The 22,655-nt window shown below is 44.8% G+C and overlaps 1 long non-coding RNA gene and 1 pseudogene across 1 annotated transcript in view; one reads left to right on the top strand and one right to left on the bottom strand.

Moving 5' to 3' along the window:
- The window catches only part of LOC126095751 (uncharacterized), a 1,187,680-nt gene that overhangs the window by 679,897 nt on the left and 485,128 nt on the right, over window positions 1–22,655 (bottom strand). The gene's annotated exons all lie outside the window — the stretch shown is intronic.
- Window positions 20,110–20,227, top strand: LOC126096179 (5S ribosomal RNA; annotated as a pseudogene).

Here is a 22,655-nt window from a genome sequence, read left to right as displayed (position 1 = left end):
GCCACTGTTTAGCAGGAGGGATGGTGTAAGTGTCTTCAAAACCGTTCAACTCTTTTACTCACCCATTCCGAGACAACTGGAAGCTGTTATGGAAGTCAACGGGTTTCCTCCACCTTATTAGGCATGACAATGTGGTAATGTGTCGTGCTTTTTGTGTTCCCATATTTTTGTCCAACCCCTGTAAGCACCGTGTACTGTGGAATGATGGTGGAATTACTACATGGCAAGATTTGCAGTTTTCGTCATGTTTCATTGGTAAAAGGAACTAGAGAAAGACTATTGTGTGTATGCCTCTATAAGTACCCTAATCTACCTTATTCTCACGATCCATAGGAGTTGTAATGTGGTGGCAGCAGGTAATAGGACGGTCATACAGTTTTCCCCAAATCCTGGTTTCCTAAATCTGCCCGCCAGGGTTGTTAGAGTACAATGCCTCCTTTTTTTCAGACTCCCATTCAAGTTCCCAAGCTTCTCTGTGACAATTACGACGGGCTACACGGATGTATTACGTCGTATTGAGATCACAAATAAAGCCCTGAAGTAAAAGAAAATCAATAAGAAAGGAAAAGGATTTGTCTGCTCTATTAAATGTAAACACATTTCTTCTCTCTTGTTATAGACTGAAGCACTGCAATCCGGCATTTCACCAATATCCCTCCACCTTATCAATAAAAATGTATGCAGCCATAAAAGGATGGCTTTTTTCATTAAAGCAACTGGCTACATACCTCCCAAGACTTCAGCAACACATTCCTTCCCTTGCCAGCTTTATAAACGAGGTAACTTGCCAGAATTTTTCTTGAGGTGACAGCAATTACGAGAAAGAAACCAGAAGCATTCCCCAGTTAAACACGCCACAACTCAGAGCGTTGCAGAGGGGAAACGGTCTTTGCGCGCACACCTAGCGGGTGTGGGCTCCTGCGTGCTTCTGTACGGCAGTGCGGAGCACGCGGGCTCCCGTCGGGTCCACAGCACAGCGGAATTGGCGCCGTCACTCACCATCTGGGGTGGAGACAGGTCGGCGGAGACGTGTCGCTGCTCGCCGCCGTTTAATGCGTCCACGTCTCGACAGACACGGAATAAGCGGCGCGTTCCGAAATTGGACGTCCAAGATGGATGTCATTAATTTTCGGTGCCGGGCGGCCAGGCCGGACAACAGGTTGTGCGGCGTATAATCCTGAATGCCCACTTGTTGGCCTCCCACCCCTGGGCGCCTGCGGGTATTATTTATAGGCCGCGTCGCGGCGCACACAAAAAACCAGCTGAAAATTCCAGTCCGGACAAAAAGACAGGCGACTGCATAACAGTACCGCGGCTGCGCCTGCCTGCAAGCGCTCCGTCCCACCTGCCGCCGCCGCCGCCGCTGCCGCGCACCGCGCGCTGGCGCTACTTCGCCCGAAACTCGTCACTGTTCGTACCGGGGATCTTTTGAGCTCGCAGTTCTGCGCGACCTCCTCAGAAAGGTACAGAAAACGGGACAATGACCTCATCGGCGTAAAGGAACAAGTATAACCGTCTGGAAAAATCAAGTTAAATAATTATCCTGCAGCTTTCTTACTGATGTCTTTTTACAGAATATTCGAAAAATTAGTGTACTTATGAAGAAACGAATGACTTAGTACATCACAGTTAGCATTCCAGAAGGGTTGGTCGACTAACAATTGAGTTTATACATTCATTCGCCACGTATTATAAACTTTAAATATTAAAATGTCACCAAACGGTATTTTTTGTGATCTGCCCAATGCATTTGACTGCCTAAATCTCCAGATTCACTAAGAAAAATTTAAGTTTTATGAAATTGATGGCTTTACAAGCAACTACAATCTATATCTACGTGATTACTCTGCTATTCACAATAAAGTGCATGGCAGAGGGTTCGATGAACCACCTTCTACCTGTCTCTCTACTGTTCCACTCTTGAACGGCACATGGGAAAAACGAGCACTTAAATTTTTCTGTGCGAGCCCTGATTCCTCCTATTTTATCGTGATGATCATTTCTTCCTATGTAGGTGGGTGCCAAGAGAATGTTTTTGCAATCGGAGGAAAAAACTGGTGATTGAAATTTCATGAGAAGATCGCATCGCAACGAAAAACGCCTTTGTTTTAATGATTGCCACTCCAATTCACGTATCATGTCTATGACACTATCTCCACTACTTATGATAATGCAAAACGAGCTGCCCTACTTTGTACTTTTTCAATGTCATCCATCAGTCCCACCTGATGCGGATCCCACACCACACAACAATACTCCAGAGTAGGGCGGACAAGCGTGGTGTAAACAGTCTCTTTCGTAGACTTGTTCACCTTCTAAGTGTTCTGCCAATGAACACAGTCTTTGGTTTGCTGTATCCACAACATTATCTATGTGATCGTTCCAATTTAGGTTATTTGTGATTCTAATCCCTAAGTATTTAGTTGAATTTACAGCCTTCAGATTTGTGTGACTTATCGCGTAACAGAAATTTAGCAGATTTCTTGTAGTACTCATGTGAATAACTTCACACCTTTTTTTATTCAGGGTCAATTGCCACTTTTCGCACCATAAGATATCTTATCTAAATGATTTTGCAATTCGTTTTGGTCATCTGGTGACTTTACAAGACAGTAAATGATAGCATCATCTGCAAACAATCTGAGACGGCTACTCCGATTATCTCCTATGCCGTTGATATAGATCAGGAATCATGCTTAGCAAACAGGATGCAAACGCCCAGTCGGAGGTTCGAGTCCGGACACGGTTGTGGGTGTTGTCTTTAGCGTACATTAGTTTAATTTAGATTTAGTAGTGTGTAAGCCTAGGGACCGATGACCTAAGTATTTTGGTCCCATAGGACCTTACCACAAATTTCCAAAAATTTCCAGGATGCAACAACTTGTACTGAAGAATCAAACAATACTGAAAGGCGAGAAAATTTTAGTGACCGAGGAAAAAAAATTATCACGAAAGGTGTTCCACAGGGTTCAATTTTGGGTCTACTCTTACTATTTGTGTATGTGAAAGACCTTCACTTAACATACATCAAACAGATTGTGTATATTTTCAGTGTAGTAATAAATCCCAGTAGAGGGAAAGTAACAAAGGAAATTATTAACGATGTTTTTCAAAGAATTATTAAATCGTTCTCTGAAAAGTGACTGTCTTAATTTTGAGCAAACACAACGTTTCGGTCTATACAAACGATAGTCGTACCAGCAATTGATGCAGAACATGAATAGGAATCGTAAGTAGGACACAAGGTATCAAATTTTTGAGTGTACATATTGTAAAAACTTGAGCTAGAGGAATAATATTATGTACAATTAAGTTCAGCTACGTCGCTCTTCGTATAATTGCTATTCTTTGAAACGAATTTATTAGTCTTCGAAGACATTATGCATATTTCTACTCAGGAATGTCTTAAGGAATAATATTCTGTGGTACCCCATCACTTAGAAAGAAAGCATTCATAGAACAAAAGCGAGAATTAAGAATAATATGTGTTGTTAACTCCAAGTCGTCTTGAAGATTTCTCTCTAACGAGTTTGTCATTTTCACTGCCAAGTTACAATTACATATATTTGCTAATGATATTCATCATAAATAATCCATCAAAAATAGCGATGTTCATAACTACAATACTAGAAGGAAAATGATCTTTATTGCTGATTATTAAAACTTTCAGCAACTCATAAAGCAGTTAAACACGCATTAAAAAATATATTTTGATGATTTTCCCAATAACGTGAAATGCCAGACACGCAAATAAGCAAGTTTTGATTCTAAACTGAAATCATATCTTTTCGCCATTCCTTCCATTTCACAGGCGAAGTTTTATTTAAAGACTGATGGACAGAGAGGATAACCTAGTTTTAAATGTAGTTGAATGGGTAGCACTGAAAAATAAATGGGTTAATGTTGTTGGTGAATCTTAAATTTAGGCCCGTGTGCCATTTAGAGATTTGTCAAAGGTGGCATGTAACCATCCACTGAAGCTAATCATGTGTACATATCCTATAAACTGAGTAGTTCCACACCATTTTGACAAAAAAAAATCGTTCAAATGAACTTTGGAACATGACCCAACTAACTGTGTTGGAGTCTGAGGTTTGCCATTAAAATGAAACCTCCGTAACAGAGATCATTGTGTTCCGCTGCCATACGGAGGACCCGGGTTCGCTTTTCGTTACTGCCAGGGATATTTCCTTGGTGAGAGGGCAGGTACGGGGAGCACTCAGCTTCCTGATGCCGATTGAGGAGCTACTTGAATGATAAGCAGCGTCTCCAAGGTGAAGAAAGTCGTCAGCTGTTGGGAGAACGATGGGCTGACCGCATGCCTCTCAACACCGCATTGAATGACGCCATTGGCAGATGATGACACGGCGGTCGGTCAGTCCCGACTGGCCTATTAGGGCCAGAACGTGGAGACTGTTGGAAGAGAGTGTCACGGACATCTCGGAGATATGGCACAGTCACCGGGCTTAACACAATCTGCATAGCGAACAACCGATTTGTAGACCATCCTTCTGAGAAGAACCTACTACGATGAGGGAAGCGGAGCCCGTGGTGCTCTAAGACTGGCGTGTCACAATCGAGGCCATAATGGAAAATATGAAAATCAGTCAAGGATCAGTTTTCAACATTTGACACGGCATTTAGAACATGACAAAAGTTGTTGCCTGACTTTTTTTGCCGTCTAATGACAATGGTTCAAACGGCTCTGAGCACCATGGGACTTAACTGAGGTCTTCAGTCCCCTAGAACTTAGAACTACTTAAACCTAACTAACCTAAGGACATCACACACATCCATGCAAGAGGCAGGATTCGAACCTGCGACCGTAGCGGTCGTGCGGTTCCAGACTGAACCGCCTAGAACCGCTCAGTCACACAGGCCGGCTTCAAAACAATGAACGAGTGATGAGTGTGACATTATGACTCCGATACAAAGGAGCTAAGCAAGCAATTGAAATAGGTAGATACACCACCGAAAACCGTACCATCTTCGGGCAAAGTGATGCTGATTTTTTTTTTTTTTTTTTGGATTGACACGGTGTTGTGCTAACAAATTAGCCTCGTCAAAGGTAAACTGTCACAGCAGCATGCTACCGAAATATCCTGACGAGGTCACGGGGGCTGTGAAGACTAATGATCGCGGCTAGTTGTCCAAAATGGTGATTTTACTCCATGACAACGCCCTAGCTCAGTCTGCAGAGGCAACGCTTCTTTTGGCTATGTAATTTTGCCTAACAATTTGTTCTTCTGATATGGCGTTCAGTGCGTGGCAAGCATTTCCTGAGTAACCTTGAGGTGAATTTCAAGGCGGAACATTTTCTGAAAATACAAAATGCAAACTTTTACACCCAAGATCTTTGCTATTCATCCATCGTTGGGAAATGTGTGTCGCGTGAATATGTACGGAAGGACTAACACCATTACGAAAATTCAGGGGACCAGGTGGATTTTTTTCGAGGTGGTAATGAACACTTTATAACCAACCCTTGTACTTCTGGTTGCACTTCTCTACACTGAAAATGCTTTTCAAGACGTCGCCGAAAAGGTTTTACAATTCAGCTCAGGACATTAACTTGTAATACCGGTACAAAGGCTGCACATCGCCACCGCACTTTCTCTTGCCCAGAACACCTGTGATGAATAGTTTGTCGCCTACCATAGTTCCAAATGGTCACTTTCTAGCGAACTACCGTACAACAGGTAATTTTTTACGAACTAAATCATTGATGAAAGCGAGTCACCTCAAGTTGCGCAACACTTCTACATCCAACTGAGAATTCACCGAGACTCTGCGGATCTCTGGATTCACAGTGGCGCGAAAAGTCACTAATGAACAAAGTCACTTTTTAAATTCTAAAACAGCGATGTAACTTTGTTGTGTCGTTTCACCATTAACATAAAGAAGCAAATTCACTCTCGTTTGTGGGAAGTGCCGGTCTCTGGGCAAGTGCTTCCATCTACGGCCGGTGCGCGGAACATGCGCTACAGAACAGTCGGATTACGTCATTCTGATCAGAGCTATTGCATATCGCATGAATTCATTACTGAGTTGTGGATATGTCACGAGACTCTGAGTACCTTTTCGTTAGTGCCTGGAATGTTGTTCCTCGCATGTTTTCTTCCTCGCACACAATTCGTGTTCAAATCAGGCCGAATCGGTAGTTTCTGTATGCGATTCGTTATTCTCAGCGGATTCATAGTGAGGCAAACCATTCGTTGATCTCGTGTCTTCTTCGCCGCACATAGATCCTTCAGACTCTGCAGTTGTCGAATTCTTCCTATTTCTTTTTCTCAGAGAATCTTGTCGGCAGTGACACGAAGTGCTGAATATATTTTGTTACATGTTTTCTTTCCCACATGATGATCGCGTCTAGCTTGGTTCGTGTCAGTAGTATTCGAAAGCCTCTGATTCTTTATTCTCAGAAAGGTTTCATTAGTCTCGTTAATTCGAAATCCGTAACGAGCGATATGTGGCCTGAGTGGTTTGTGAGAAAACTTTTAGGGTATGTCTACGACGTAAATTAGTTCGACCTGTGTATGTTCCTTACAAAGTGTTCAGAGAGATTGTAAAATTAAACTGTGATCTTATTTGATGGGGGGATTACTTCTATTTTACAACGATTCGAATGTCTATGGTTCATGTGAGTTCGTGTGAACGATCATTTAGTACTTTCATCATTGTTTAGTGCAATCGTAATGTAGCGGAAAAGAAGCAAATGGTGCAACTTTTTTTACAGGGAACAGCCAGAAATAAATCAAAGTATGATTGCTAAACACGATCATATTCATGCAGAGGATATTCACAACAAATAAAAACAAATATTTATATATAATAACATTCAGTAAAGAAAGTTATGAGTAAGGAATATTTTGTACTGGATACATATCTCGACAATACCGAATACATAGAGTAGAAAATTTAGTCATTACTTTCAGAGCCCTAATTAGCAACAACTGATGCATTCAGAATAAACGCTGTTTGCAGCACTTACATAATCCAGGCGGATTTAAATGGCTCAGTCACTAGCTGATAGGTAATTAAGAGAATATGGAGAAATTTTTTATAACGAAAGCTGACAACCGGCGTATCAGTGCTGAAGCATCAAGTTATGTTTTATAGAGTATCCCAAAATACTAGATGCACAATTATGAGGAATGTGGTGGATCAGACAGTGAAAGTTGTTGTAATGCGGGAAAGCCCCGTGTTTCATTACCAAAAAAAGGACATTCTATATTGAAATTAGAGGCGATACCTTGGAAAACAATGTACTATCAATGTCAGAATGGATTTTATTACTGTTTGTAGTTCATGACTGCTTGTCGAAGATGGAGCATTTGTGTTTACAGTAGTTGCATACATGCATTTAATGTACAGTGCAGCTGATTGTGGTATCTAGAAAGCCGATCGAATATACAGAGAAAATTTTAGCCTCAGGGGACATCCTAATTGGAAAAAATAATTATCGTTGTGTTTAGAAAATTACGTGAAATTTGATCATTCAAACGACTGTGAGCAGGTAGCTGTTCTCGACAATGAATTATTCGCACACTGGAACTTTAAGAGATGGTGTGGGATCGTTTGGAAGATGATTCTTCAATAAACACCTTTCAACATGATCATGAAGGGCACTCTCCTATATACAGAGTGTGTGGTGGCGCAGCAATTTCATTTCCACTTCATGTGCATTTCACAAATATAACACCTGGTAGACTTACAGTGGAAATTATGGCGCAGATGCCATTGATTCGATAGTTATTATTACATGAAGCGCTAAGTTTTTTTCTATACATTACCGGAAAACATGGTCAGACAACAATGCAGCTTCGTACACGTACATACCATTGTCGGATATGTAAATGATTACAGTTCAAATACTTTGTGACAGGTAAAGTGGACACCAGGATGCGAACTGTTGTTCGTGTTTAGTGTTTTCTACGAGGCATGGTAAGGTATATGAGGAGCGTGAAGAGCGTTAGATGTTGAGTGATCACTGTGAAGTGCACGGAGACGCTGCACCTTTGTGTGAGACACCGTCATCACCAACTGACAAAATTTTTGAAAGGGGTCGCATTGTGGATCTCCATATGGCACCTGTGGAACACAACGAAGCAGCGATTGTGCATTGCATGTATTCGTCAAGTCCTTGGTAGATTTCCAGAAGTCTACGAAAAAATTACAGTTTCCTTAATTTACAGACCGTTGGTTTGCGGACATGGAGCTTGCGCCCGACAGCGTCTCCAACAGGTTCAGATCCGATGAATTTGATGTCCATGGCATCAACGTGAGTTCATTGTCCTCCTGTTCAAACCACTGTAGCACGAGTGTGGCCATGGAACACATCAAGCATGGAAGGGTGCGGTAGTCTGGAATAATGTCCACGTATTACACAATTGTCGTAGTGCGTTCGATTACTATCACAGGTCCCTAGGAAGTCCAGGTGAATGTCTCTCATAGCATTGTATAGACTCCAGCGGCCTGCGTTCCTGTCGCGGTGCGTGTTTCGAGTAGCCGTTTGCATGAATGAAGTCATAGCCAGGCACGACTATCGACATAATGTAACAAGATACATAATTCACCCGACCAGGCGACCCATTTCCTTTGGTCCACGATCAATATCGACGATCTCATGCCCGCAGAATGATGTGCTACAAAACAGTTCTACCTGTACCTGTGGATCTGCTACAAGTCGCCTCTTATGTCTCTTTATAGAGAGAGTCACCCTTTGACCTCCATGTCCTATGATGAGGCGTGGACGTCCAACACACTGTCGTCTACTCGTGGTTTCACCGTCTTACAATCACTTTCTATAGATGATCATGGCAACAGCATGCGAAAAGCCGAGCAGCTTCCCCGTCTCCGAGATACTCATTTCCAGGCTCTGAGCCATAACGGTCTACGATTTATCAAAGTCGTTTACGTCAGTGGATCTCCCTATCTGGGGCTCGTATCGTCGCTAGAATGATTTCGATTCATCTCTGCTCCACTTATCTACTTTCGTGGTTTCCTTACCATGCCACGTGACTGCAAAGCCACCAGACGACGTTCAGCCTCTCGGAGGGCAGTGCATGTTTTGTCTCATCAGTGCATTTAACATTATTCATAGTGTTGTTTGGCCACCCCGTCGCTGCTTGTCGTCCGCGCCATATCATTTCTGAGTTCATTGCACATTAGACCTGCTAACAGTACCTTAGGTTTCTTCACTCTAGTAATGATAGATATTCTATAAAGAAAATGACATTACAAAGTGAGGCTGTGGGCAGCTTCTCAGATCTTCCCTGGTTTGTGAAAAGCAATCTCTCTCGTGTTTATTTAATACTAGCCTTTTCCTCGTAGCTTCTCCCATGTGTGCGTTCGAAACATGTATAAAATACACCTGTTCCTCTCCTTTTCTGTTCCAACTCTTCCTCCCTCTGTCTGTCAGTCTCATCCTCCCACCTCTTTCTGTCTGTCTCGTCTGTGGCTCTCTCTCTTCATCTCTCTTTGTCCATTATCTTCACCCCCCTCTGTCTGATCATATCCTCCTCTCCATTTCTTTTTCCATTTCTGAAACCCACTATCCCTTTTCCACCTTCCCACTAAAAATGGTTCAAATGGGTCTGAGCACTATGGGACTCAACTGCTGAGGTCATTAGTCCCCTAGAACTTAGAACTAGTTAAACCTAACTAACCTAAGGACATCACACACATCCATGCCCGAGGCAGGATTCGAACCTGCGACCGTAGCGGTCTCGCGGTTCCAGACTGCAGCACCTAGAACCGCACGGCCACCTTCCCACTACCCCACTACAACTTCCACATGCCTCATGCATCTCCACCTCTAACTCTTTCCCTGTCCATTTCTTCCTCTCCCTCACTCTATTCATCACTTCCTCTCTCCATCTCAACCTGTCCTGTCATGCTCATCAGCACGTATGGCCCCTGCATTACAGTTCAATAAAGCAGGCCAGCACTACTCACACAATGCACTTATCATGTGGGGCAGGCTACATATCAGGGCTTGAAAATAGCTTAATTGCACCTTACATAAAGACTGTTATGTGAAGCAAGTCGATAAATCAGGCTGATACTGCTCAAATACAACTGTCATGCAGGGAAGCCTACATGTCGGAGCCAAGAAAACTGTTTCTTGCCCCTGGGAGGTAGGCCACCCTTTAAAGTAGGTTGAATTGGCAGGGATTCACTGTTCCCACACAGCATGTGTGTTGTGCAGGGCAGCCTATATGTCAGGGCCTGGAAAAACACTTTTTGTCCATGTCGCCACTCCTATGGGAGCCAGGAGGATGTATAACTCACAGTTTTAATACTCAGAAGGCCTGTTGCTTCTGCGCCAAGTTTGGTTAAAATCGATCCAGGCATTTGGGAGGATATCCCAGACTCTGTTTTATACACACACTCTGCTTTATATAACAAATTCTTCGCGTTTTCGATCAGTAGACCGCCATTAGACAGCTTTTACATATAAAAACTGATCTTCAGAAACAAGTTAATAGAATGCTAATGGCACAATACAACAAGAAGTGATAAAGAACTTGAATCTGTCTTACATTTGAGGCAGCAGTGAATTGAACATCGAAGTCATACTGAATGGAATCAGTTAAGAGCTGAGCAGTCTCCTGAGTAAATAACAGAGGTCTGGCAGCTATAAAGGCCTAGCTACACTCCCTATACATCACACAGAATGTAATTTAGTTTAACAAGACTTATTCATTACAAATAAAAGAGTAAAACAAGGATCCAGAAACTTTTTACAACTTTAAAATTTAAAAAGAAACTGAAAGTATGTGATACTATGGTATCACTGGCGTATTGTCGAGAAAATATATGAAAACGTCAAGTATATTGCCTACATGACATACGTAGCCTGTGCTGAACTGCTGATACAGAGTGCCGCACGGAGTGGCCTTGCGGTTTGAAGTGTCGTGTCACAGATTGCACAGCCCCTCCCGCCAGAGGTTCGAGACCTCCCTTGGTCGCCGGTCGATGTGGCCGTGCGGTTCTAAGCGTGTCAGCTTGGAACCGTGTGACTGCTACGGTCGCAGGTTCGAATCCTGCCTTGGGCATGGATGTGTGTGATGTCCTTAGGTTAGTCAGGTTTAAGTGGTTCTAAGTTCTAGGGGACTGATGACCTCAGTAGTTAAGTCCCATAGTGCTCAGAGCCATTTGAACCTCCCTTGGTCATTGGTTTGTGTGTTGTTCTTAGCATAAGGTAGTTTAAGTTAGCTTAAGCAGTGTGTAAGACTGGGGATAGATGACCTAAGCAGTTTGGTCTCTTATGAATTCAGACACATTTGAACACACAGTGTCCTGTTTATCATGACCACTGCAAATAACGTTATGTTCAGAAGCGAAACTAAAAAGTGTCAAGCAGATTTTGTTTAGCTAGCAAAGGAACATTAACTAACATGATTGCCTTGCTTGCGACTGTGTTAGTTATGATGACATGAATACCAGATCGTCTTTTTTAAATATCACACCTTATTTCTTATTCGGTAATCCACTTTCTTACTCGGTAATTCCCTCAAGACCAGTTCAAGAACTTATCACAGTGAACCATTTACTAAATTATTAGAAGCGTAAGAGAAGATTGATTTTACTGTCCTGAACTGGTAGCTGCAGATCCACATGCTGTAGTTGACAGTAGCCAAAAGAAAACGCACGGAAACGAACACTCGGCATTCAGTCAACCAACTTTTCTGGTAACTTACATTCTCCACAGATGAGTACCATGTGTACTTCCTCTTCGTTTTTATATATTGTACTCATATAAACTTTCAACTTAAGATGGTGACCACTATCCATTTTTCTTGAGTTTCCATTAGTTTAGTTTCAACTCCAGCATGTGGACAACTTACATTACCCACAGCACTTGCACAATGTACTAATACAGGATAGTCTGTCAGTTTTGTGTGACGTGTTTAATAGCATTATGTTTATAACAGTTGCACACAGGTGAAGCGATTTTGAACAGGTCTTGAAGAGAGCAAGTGGACGGACGAATAAAAAATGTAGGGTACTACACTCCTGGAAATTGAAATAAGAACACCGTGAATTCATTGTCCCAGGAAGGGGAAACTTTATTGACACATTCCTGGGGTCAGATACATCACATGATCACACTGACAGAACCACAGGCACATAGACACAGGCAACAGAGCATGCACAATGTCGGCACTAGTACAGTGTATATCCACCTTTCGCAGCAATGTAGGCTGCTATTCTCCCATGGAGACGATCGTAGAGATGCTGGATGTAGTCCTGTGGAATGGCTTGCCATGCCATTTCCACCTGGCGCCTCAGTTGGACCAGCGTTCGTGCTGGACGTGCAGACCGCGTGAGACGACGCTTCATCCAGTCCCAAACATGCTCAATGGGGGTCAGATCCGGAGATCTTGCTGGCCAGGGTAGTTGACTTACACCTTCTAGAGCACGTTGGGTGGCACGGGATACATGCGGACGTGCATTGTCCTGTTGGAACAGCAAGTTCCCTTGCCGGTCTAGGAATGGTAGAACGATGGGTTCGATGACGGTTTGGATGTACCGTGCACTATTCAGTGTCCCCTCGACGATCACCAGTGGTGTACGGCCAGTGTAGGAGATCGCTCCCCACACCGTGATGCCAGGTGTTGGCCCTGTGTGCCTCGGTCGTATGCAGTCCTGATTGTGGCGCTCACCTGCACGGCGCCAAACACGCATACGACCATCATTGGCACCAAGGCAGAAGTGACTCTCATCGCTGAAGACGACACGTCTCCATTCGTCCCTCCATTCACGCCTGTCGCGACACCACTGGAGGCGGGCTGCACGATGTTGGGGCGTGAGCGGAAGACGGCCTAACGGTGTGCGGGACCGTAGCCCAGCTTCATGGAGACGGTTGCGAATGGTCCTCGCCGATACCCCAGGAGCAACAGTGTCCCTAATTTGCTGGGAAGTGGCGGTGCGGTCCCCTACGGCACTGCGTAGGATCCTACGGTCTTGGCGTGCATCCGTGCGTCGCTGCGGTCCGGTCCCAGGTCGACGGGCACGTGCACCTTCCGCCGACCACTGGCGACAACATCGATGTACTGTTGAGACCTCACGCCCCACGTGTTGAGCTATTCGGCGGTACGTCCACCCGGCCTCCCGCATGCCCACTATACGCCCTCGCTCAAAGTCCGTCAACTGCACATACGGTTCACGTCCACGCTGTCGCGGCATGCTACCAGTGTTAAAGACTGCGATGGAGCTCCGTATGCCACGGCAAACTGGCTGACACTGACGGCGGCGGTGCACAAATGCTGCGCAGCTAGCGCCATTCGACGGCCAACACCGCGGTTCCTGGTGTGTCCGCTGTGACGTGCGTGTGATCATTGCTTGTACAGCCCTCTCGCAGTGTCCGGAGCAAGTATGGTGGGTCTGACACACCGGTGTCAATGTGTTCTTTTTTCCATTTCCAGGAGTGTATTTGAAAATTAGATATTGTTGTCCAGAAGTTATTACACCGGTTCCCGTCCGATGACCGAAGTTAAACACCATCTGGTGTGGCCGTTTCTGGGATGAGTGACCGTCCGGGTACGCCATATGCTACTGACAATTTTCCCTTTGTCTTTACGTCAAGCTCAGCAGCCTCCTCGGTGCTCTTCAAGAGGATCAGGCTATGTGCCGGCACCGGCTTTCACCCTCTCCCTTCTCATACCATCTCCAACACGAGCAGTACCCTACACTGCACTATGCGCACCATAGGTCATCTACACTTCACAGAAACACTTATGCACACAGCTCCCATACTTCTCGAAGGAAAGGTGCCATTCATGCCATACAACTTTAATTCACCCTTCGTATCTAAAGGTCATGGATTCGAATCTCGCAAAGTAATACAGGTTTTTTTTAACTCTCTGTCAATATGGCCTTGATTATCGTTTTTATTCAATTAATTGATTTACACGTATTTTTTAATTTTAATAGTTCGTTGCGTCACTTCAAACGTATTGACTTTTTTATTTGCTCTTTCTTTTTCTTCCTGTCATGCTTTCTCGTTTGGAATCTGCCTGGGTCGCCTATAACCCGTAACCGAGTGCCAAACAGACCTGCTCTCATTGCTTGGTATCGCATCTGCTTGTGTAACCAGTGTGAAGATAGTTTGAGGTAACCAGTGAGAGTGAGAAATTAGAGTTCGCTTTTAGTGCTAGAACTGAAATTTTTCTGTCTTGAGTTTGCTCCTAGGGGTCAGCTTTAATCGCCGTGAACAAAGCGAACGTGATTAATAGTTCTGCCTCAGGTTAGGGTGTGGTTAGGTTAGGACACGAATGTAAATTCGGAGTTCAGCCTGCCGCAGTGCAGTCATTGGTCACTTAAAATCGGCTGCGGACAGAGCATCTCGCGCTCCCGTCATACCTGAGGGCAGCCGCTTCCAACACTGCACCGCGTTACATGAGACACCACTTCAGCTCTTGTGAAGTGACCCGTGGTGTTTGCGTATCGCCTTCAACCGAGTGGCAGCCGATGTGGCAACACTGTAGCGGCAAGTGACACGTCAGCTAACAAGCAGTTTCATTCTGACTATAGAAATACAATCACGCTGGTTGATTTTCTCTGGGAACCAAACAACATTTCCATCATACACTTTTTTTTATTTCGCCTCTGAATAAAAAAAAAGTGTTTGGAATGGTCAAGATACATGGAAGATTCTGTTTAGAATGGTTTCTAGCAGTCGCCATGGCAACATCAGTCAATGGGGGGCTTAACCAAAGGATCTTTGGCTTACAGGTTCTATTAAGGATGGACGCCACGATAATGCACATCGATGGCAGTTGCTTGTGTGGCGTGCATAACCTAAACTGAGTCACACATGTACGGAATGTTGTGTTGCGTTGAGCAGTGGCGGCTTTCCCTGGAGCTGGACGTCGGTCACGCGCCTCCCCCTGGAGATGTCCCAGCGCAGCGCAGCGGTCGTCTGCGGCCGCCCTGGCGGTCAGCTGCGATAAACGCGGAACGGCCGTGCACCGCGCCGCTACTGCGTCCTGGCCAACCGGCGCCGTAATTGCCGCACCACCTCTTTTATGTTGCCAACCGTAAAAGACGGCGCGGCCGCCAACATGGGGCCAGCGCGAACTGGCCCCACCTAGGACGCCGCGGCTGGTGCTTATCGGGCAACGTTCAAGTGTCCTTGTGCTGCCCCACACACGTAACAACGCGTCGTGGACGATAAGAAAAAGACGACATTACCGCCGATAGGCTGCAATATGATTCTCCTAGCTGAGTATGCGGCATTACCCGAGTATGTATTTATTCCGATCATCTATTAGTTCATCTCCTCAACCCCGTTCCCCCCCCCCACCCCCCAAACCCACCCTGGTCCACTTACACCTTCACACAATGAGCGAGGTGAGGCTGTGGTTACCAGACTGGACTCACATTCCGAAGGGCGACGATCATCCTGATTTGAGTTATTCGTCATTTCCCTAAATCGCTCCTGGGTAGATGCCTGAATGGTTCCTTAGATAGGGCAGACTGTTTTCCTTCCCCATCCCTGAAATAATCCGAGCTTGTACTGATGACCTCTGTGTCGACGTGACGTGAAACTCTAATCTTACTGTCGTCCTTCACCTCCTACCTGTCCTCTCCTTCACCCTCTCTCCGTCAATCTCCTCCTACCCCTCTCTCCTTCCATCACGTCCTGTCCTCTCTCTGTCCGTTTCCTCCTTGTCTCTCCGCCCCCCCTCCCCTCCTCCCCCCATCTATTCCCACTTCTTATTCCATCTCCTCGTCCCCCTCTAATTCCATCTCCTCATACCTCCTGTCTCTGTCCATCGCCTCCCCCCCCTCTCTCTGCCCATCTTCTCCTCCCCCTCACCCTTCTGATATCCTCCTCTTTCCTTTCTCTGTACATCTTCTCTCTTCCCTGTTTCTGTCTGTCTTCCCCTCTTACCTTTCTCTGTCCATTCTCTCCTTCCATCCTGTCTGTTCATCTCCTCCTCCCCAGCCTTTCTCTGCCTATTTCTTCATCCCTCTGTCTCTGTCCATCTCTCCTCTTAACTCATCTGTACATTTCGTCCTCTCAGCCCCCTCTGTCCATTACCCCCCTCCCATTCTCTGTCCACCTCCCCCTCCCCCTATCTGTGTCCATCTCCTCCTTCTTCCTCCCTATCTATCTATCACTTCTTCCCCCATCTCTTCCACGTTAACACGGTGACCCAAATAAGAGACTGGCGGTTCTGACCACCACAGTATTTATTTCGACATCGTAAATAATATATGCAGTAAATTTGGTTGAAATCATTTCTGATGTTTAGGATTAGCTTTTTACCCTTGGCTTTGCCCGCGTATGCACATGTCAAATGTATTCCGCATTTATTTAACATATTTAACATGTATTTGTGCGCATATTTCATCTGCATCTCTAGCGAATTACGTCCTGCAGTTTCATTTTCATGCAGCTCAGTGTTTACTATATGCTGTATGAGGATATAATTTTCCAGATACACGCAGTGATATATGTGGCTACTGTCTAAGAAATGTGTTGTGAACAGAGTTAGTAGTAAAGAAGTAATAAATTATGCGACAGTTTTTCAAGCGTCTCAGTGTTTATGGCGTATCTCCTGAACTATCTGTCGTACAATGGTATAGTTTTCTAGGCACACTCAGTAACATATATAGGTACTGTCTACAAAAGTATCGCGAATAGAGTAGTTTAAGAAGTAATAAATTAAAGCGTCATGCTTCGTGCGGCAGTTTTATGCATTAACAGCCAAAATGTAGTAAGAGAGAAACTTTATTCCCTTCATCATTTTGTGGGGGCCGTGAGCGAGAAAAAGTTTCTTAAGGTTTTAAATAATGTGTAAAGATTGTTGCAAGTCTCTAAGAGTTCTCGTTCTCAAATGCTGGATGACTTAAATATAGGTATCCGCACATCGTGGGCTACATTGTTCTTCACACCAACCTCTATCCCACCCATCTGATAGGCAGGTGATTCTTACCACCACGGCGGTGATTTATGTGCGTACTAAGTCTGGTTGAAATCGGTTCAGTGATTTAGGAGGAGACATAGAACACACACACACACACACACACACACACACATATATATATATATATATATATATATATATATATATATATATATATATATACCCATTTCTATAATATGTACAAATCTATGGATTCAACGATTACTTTCGATAGCTCCGCGATAGTATTTTCGATGTAAGTCAGTGATACTAGCTTGACAGGACGAGCCATTATCGACATACACTGTGGTGATAAAAGTCGTGGGATAGCGATATGCACATATACAAATGGCGGTAGTATCGCGTACACAAAGTATAAAATGGCGGTTCCTTGGCAGAGGCATCATTTGTACTCGTGTGAAAAGGGTTCCGACGTGATTATGGCAGCATGACAGGGCTTAGAACGCGGAACGGTAGTTGGAGCTAAACGCATTGGACATTCTGTTTCGGAAGTCGTTAGGGAATTCAGTATTCTGAGAACCACAGTCTCAAGAGTGTGCCGAGAATACCAGATTTCAGGCATCGCCTCTCACCACCGACAGTGCAGTGGCCGACGGCCTTCACTTAACGACTGAGGGCAGCGGCGTTTGCGTTGAGTTCTCAGTGTTGGCAGACAAGCAACACTGCGTGAAATAACCGCAGAAATCAATGTGGGAAGTAAGACGAAAGTATCCGCTAGGACAGTCCGGCGAAATTTGGCGTTAGTGCTCTATGGCAGCAGACGACCGACATGAGACATAGACCATAGACGACTGGAAAATCGTGGCCTGGTCAGATGAGTCCGATTTTAGGTGGTAAGAGCTGATGGTAGAGCTCGAGTGTGGTGCAGACCCCACAAAGCCATTGATCCAAGTTGTTAACAAGGCACTGTGAAAGTTGGTGGTGGCTCCACAATGGTGTGGGCTGTGTTTACATGGAACGGACAGGGTCCTATGGTTCAACTGAACTGACCATTCACTGTAAAAGGGTAGGTTCGGTTACTTGGAGACTCTCTGCAGCCATTCACGGACTTCATATTCCCAAACAATGGAATTTTTGTGGGTGACAATGGAGCATGTCACCAGTTTGTAGAAAATTCTGGCCACCCAGTTAGCCCGACATAAATTCCTTCAAACAACTACGGAGCATAATCGAGAGGTCAGTTCGCTCATAATATCCTACACCGGCAACACTTTCGCAATTATGGTCTGTCATAGAAGCAGCATGCTCAATATTTCTGCAGTGGACTTGGCAACGACTTGTTGACTCCATGCCACATCTAGTTGCTGCACTACGTCTGCAAAAGGGGGTCTGACGCGATATTAAGAGGTATCCCACGGCTTTTGTCGCCTCGGTGTATACTGAGCAGCATTTGTCTAAGTACGCTGGTGTCTGGTGCCCACTGTGAGACTGAATGCCGCTTGGTGTCTTTGTGGGCACGCGACGGTGTAAGAAAAGTGTGCTAGTGTATCCGTGACGAATGTGGAGTCATTGTGGCGACGATACTGATCGCGAATGTGGTAATCCACTGACATTAACAACTTTCAAGAACGGTAGAGTGGAGACTAGCACCTTGTAAACGGCGAACTTTGTTAGCCGTTCGCGCACAACTCCCGTAAGCGTGCATGGAAACTGATTAAAGGACTGTGAACCCATGAGAGGGCTACAAGGCGTCGGGCGTCTACGTATTATCACAGAACGTGGAGGTCAAAGGATTTCTCGCTTTGTAAAGCGGGACGAGCAGCGGTCAGTGGCGCATATGATGAGAGAGTACAATGCTGCCGCTGGCGCGAGTGTTTTTGGAACACATCGTTCAGTACACAGTGTTTAATATTGGGCTCCGCAGCAGACGAGTCCATGTCTTCCCATGTTCACCAAGCGGCAGTTAGGATTGCAGTGTGTACAGGGATATCGAGACTGGACCGGCGATCAGTGGAAATGCGTCGCCTGGTCGGACTGAAGCACGTTCATTGCTACACCGGGTTGATGGTCGTGTGAGGATACGCTGTTATCGAGGCAAATGGCTGCCCAAAATGTGCATCGCGCCATGGACGCAGCCTGGTGGGGCCAGTATTATAATACAGAGGACATTTGTTTGGGCTTCCTTGGAACCTGTGGTACTGATCTGAGACACCACGGCAGTTGTGGATTTCATGACCATTGTTAAGGATCGTCCTTCGTGCTTCGTGTCTCAACCAGCGACGATGAGATCTTCAGCAGGATAACTGCCCGTGTCAATTGTATGAATTGCTAAGGAACCAAACTGTTGAGGTCATCGGTTCCTACACTTACACACTACTTAAACTAACTTATGCTAAGAGCAACACACACATACGCACACACACACCCATGCCCGAGGGAGGACACGAACCTCCGACGGGAGGGGCCACGCAATCCGTGACATGGCGCCTCAAACCGCGCGGCTGGCCGTGTCACAAGGCCAGAAGTATGCTACAGTAATTCGAGGAGCATGTCACGGTGGTGTCGCGGCCTCGAGATTCGGCTTATGTGAACCCGATGTAACACATCTAGGACGCTTTCGAGAGCCAGCTCCGCATCCAGAAATCACCGTCCCGTAATTTACGGGAGACATCCGGAGACACAGACCTCCGAGAACCTAAAAAGGACTTGTCAGATCCATGTCACTCAAAATCGCTACTGTATTCCTTTACAAAAATGAACCAACGGGCTATTATGCAGGTAGTCGTAATGTGTTGCACATTAGTAGATGCGCGCTTAAAAGTTTCAAATTATCAACTAACAAACTATTTTAAAAAATAGAAGATAAATAAGTGCAAAACCTACCCCTGTATTAGTTTATTTGAGTGAGTTTACAAGAGAGACAATACAATAAACAAGAACAGATTTTTAAAAAGTGACCTTAACCCTCTCGAAAGACAAAAGCGGTTTCGGAAAAGGAGAGTCGCATCTGGTGGCGTCTTCACTTTTAGGCGATTAATAGACAAACACAGAGAATTCGGTCGAAAGACTTACGTTGCTTTAGAAAATTTAAATGACTATTCTACACGACTGGTAGAGAGTTCCTACCGAATACTCTGGACGCAGCTAGGTTATTGTCAGCATCTCATCAGCGTTGTGTCCCGGATGGCGCATTGGTTAACGCACCCGCCTAGTAAGCACAAAATTTGCCAACGGCCTTGCCGCAGTGGTAACACCGGTTCCCGTCAGATCACCGAAGTTAAGCGCTGTCGGACTGGGCTAGCACTTGGATGGGTGACCATCCGATCTGCCGAGCGCTGTTGCCAAGCGGGGTGCACTCAGCCCTTGGGAGACAAACTGATGAGCTACTTGATTGAGAAGTAGCAGCTCCGGTTTCGTAAACTGACATCCGGCCGGGAGAGCGGTGTGCTGACCACATGCCTCTCCACCTCCGCATCGAGTGGTGCCTGTGGGTTGAGGATGACACGGCGGCCGGTCGGTACCGTTGAGCCTTCCAAGACCTGATCGGACGGTGTTTTCATCAGCGTAGCGCAGTCTCTAAAACAACGCAGTTGTGGAAGTAAATACTGACAGAGAATTAACAGAATTTATCCAGACAGTGTAAGAAGTGAGACATGGATGAAGTTTGATACCTATAACACTTATTATCAACTTTTTTCTCATGGTTTTGGAATGGCATAACTACGTCCGTTCAGGAATGACACTGAACGAAGATGACATAACGGTTATCCAGGTTGATGAAGGTAAACTGCAATAACTAACATCAATTTAGATTCATTATGTGCTTTGCCTTGATAATGGTCTACTGATCGAAACCGGTAGCACCGAGCATAAAAATAAATAGCTGACGGTCATGTTTCACAATTATCTGACATCTGCAAGGCCCTACCTCAGCACAAATCCAAGTTATGTAGAAAATGGTATCAGAAAGATAAAAGGCATTGTTTTCAAAGGGGAAGTACCATTCAGCTGTAAAATTGCAATAAATGGTTAATTTGGGTGGATGTATCACATTTCAGATATTTTGACTCTGACATTACAAACCAACGTGAAGAAGACTTCACCCCAAATCTCAATGTATTTCAAGATATACGTGGCACAACCTGTATTCTGTGAAAAATGTGACGTTCAGAGAGATGAAAATTAAATTTTATTTGGTGATGGCAGATCCTGCCCTACTCTACGGATGTGTGAACTGGACTCTCTCAGCAACAGATCAATCAAAGATCCAGTCATCCGACATGAGATTTCCGAGAAATTCTTTAGGAGTGCTCAGAGTGAATGTCAGAAACGAAGACTGGCGTGAGTTGAATGCTTAATTTATAAATAATGAGATTACAAATATCGTAGAGAATTGGAAACAGCATACAGACAGAACGAAGGAGCTGAGATATCACAAGTAAATGATACTAGGCTAACTGGCATGTGTCCCATGACAAGTAGCTTACTTAACGGATTCTGACGTTGAAACAACCGAAGAGGGACGGGATGGAGTGCTGTGTAGTCCCTAGACTGACGTCAACGAGAACGTTAATGCATCGTCCGGGAAGCAGTTGTGCAGGAGAAAGGAAATTTTCGATTGTTTTATTAGTTAAGTGTCGTAAGGAATGTGAATCTCTTAGGCAATACCACAGTAATCGCAAGCAGCTGGCGGTTTAAGTTTACGAGACACTTTGACACAGTAATTGGTTTGCGAATATTATTCGTGCTTTTCTCATTGCTTTTTCTTCTTCGAAGACAACATGAAGTTAATTTCAGGCACCGTCATAATAGTCAGTATTTTTTATCTGCGCCATACATTGCCTACACATTATTTCCTTCTAGACATTAAACGCTTTCGTAATCACTAATTTCACACTTTTCTGACTTAGCTCTGGAAGAAGATGCAGTTGCAGATTCAGATTATAAATTTTTTAACGCTGGACGAGTGTCTTGGCGGAGTTCTTGTCCCTCTGACAATCACTGTGAGAGCGATACAAATTCTTCGTCTGCCTTTCAGTTTCATGAACTTTTCATTTGTTGAATAGATCAATACAAGTAAACGGATCTAGCTTGCAGTTCTACGAACGAACCGCTTCTCAAGTAATGTGACTATTCATTTACATGTAGCGACTGTTCACGTGACTTATAAATAAAAAATGAAAAGAACATTCTATTTATGTCGAGTCCCCTGTACTTCCAAACGACAAACTGGGGTATCAACTGCTTGTTTACCAATGCTTTACCGGTATACACAATGTGTGAAATATGCGTTCTTCATAAAAGTCGGCTTTCGACACTAAGTTCAACAACCTCTTCGCTGATATTCGACAGCGGTGACGTATGGACCGGCAACGGGTTTCGTCCTCTTCCCTCTCCGTCATCGTCGTCAATAGAAAACACGTGATGTGGCGCTGTTGTGAGATACCGAACTCGCATTCCGGACTACGCAAATGCAAATCCCCGTCCGGCCATCCATATTTAGGTTTTCCGTGTTTTCCTTAAATTGCTTAAGCCAAATTCCGGGAGGCCTCCTTTGAGAATAACGAGGTCGATTTCCGTGCCTCTTCCTTCCCCAGGCCGAGTTAGTGCACCGTCTGCAATGACCGCCTCTTCGTCGGGACATTAAACTCGAATCATGCGTCCTTCCCTTCAATAACATAAAATGCAAAGTTGCACCTTATATTCTCCCACTGCAATCATCTTCACCAAACTTTCACACCAAAAACGAAATACGACGTTCAGATGGGTAAG

This window comes from Schistocerca cancellata, chromosome 8 (genome assembly GCF_023864275.1).
Source record: "Schistocerca cancellata isolate TAMUIC-IGC-003103 chromosome 8, iqSchCanc2.1, whole genome shotgun sequence".
NCBI classification, from domain to species: Eukaryota; Metazoa; Arthropoda; class Insecta; order Orthoptera; family Acrididae; genus Schistocerca; species Schistocerca cancellata.
This window is presented reverse-complemented; position numbering and strand designations above follow the sequence as displayed.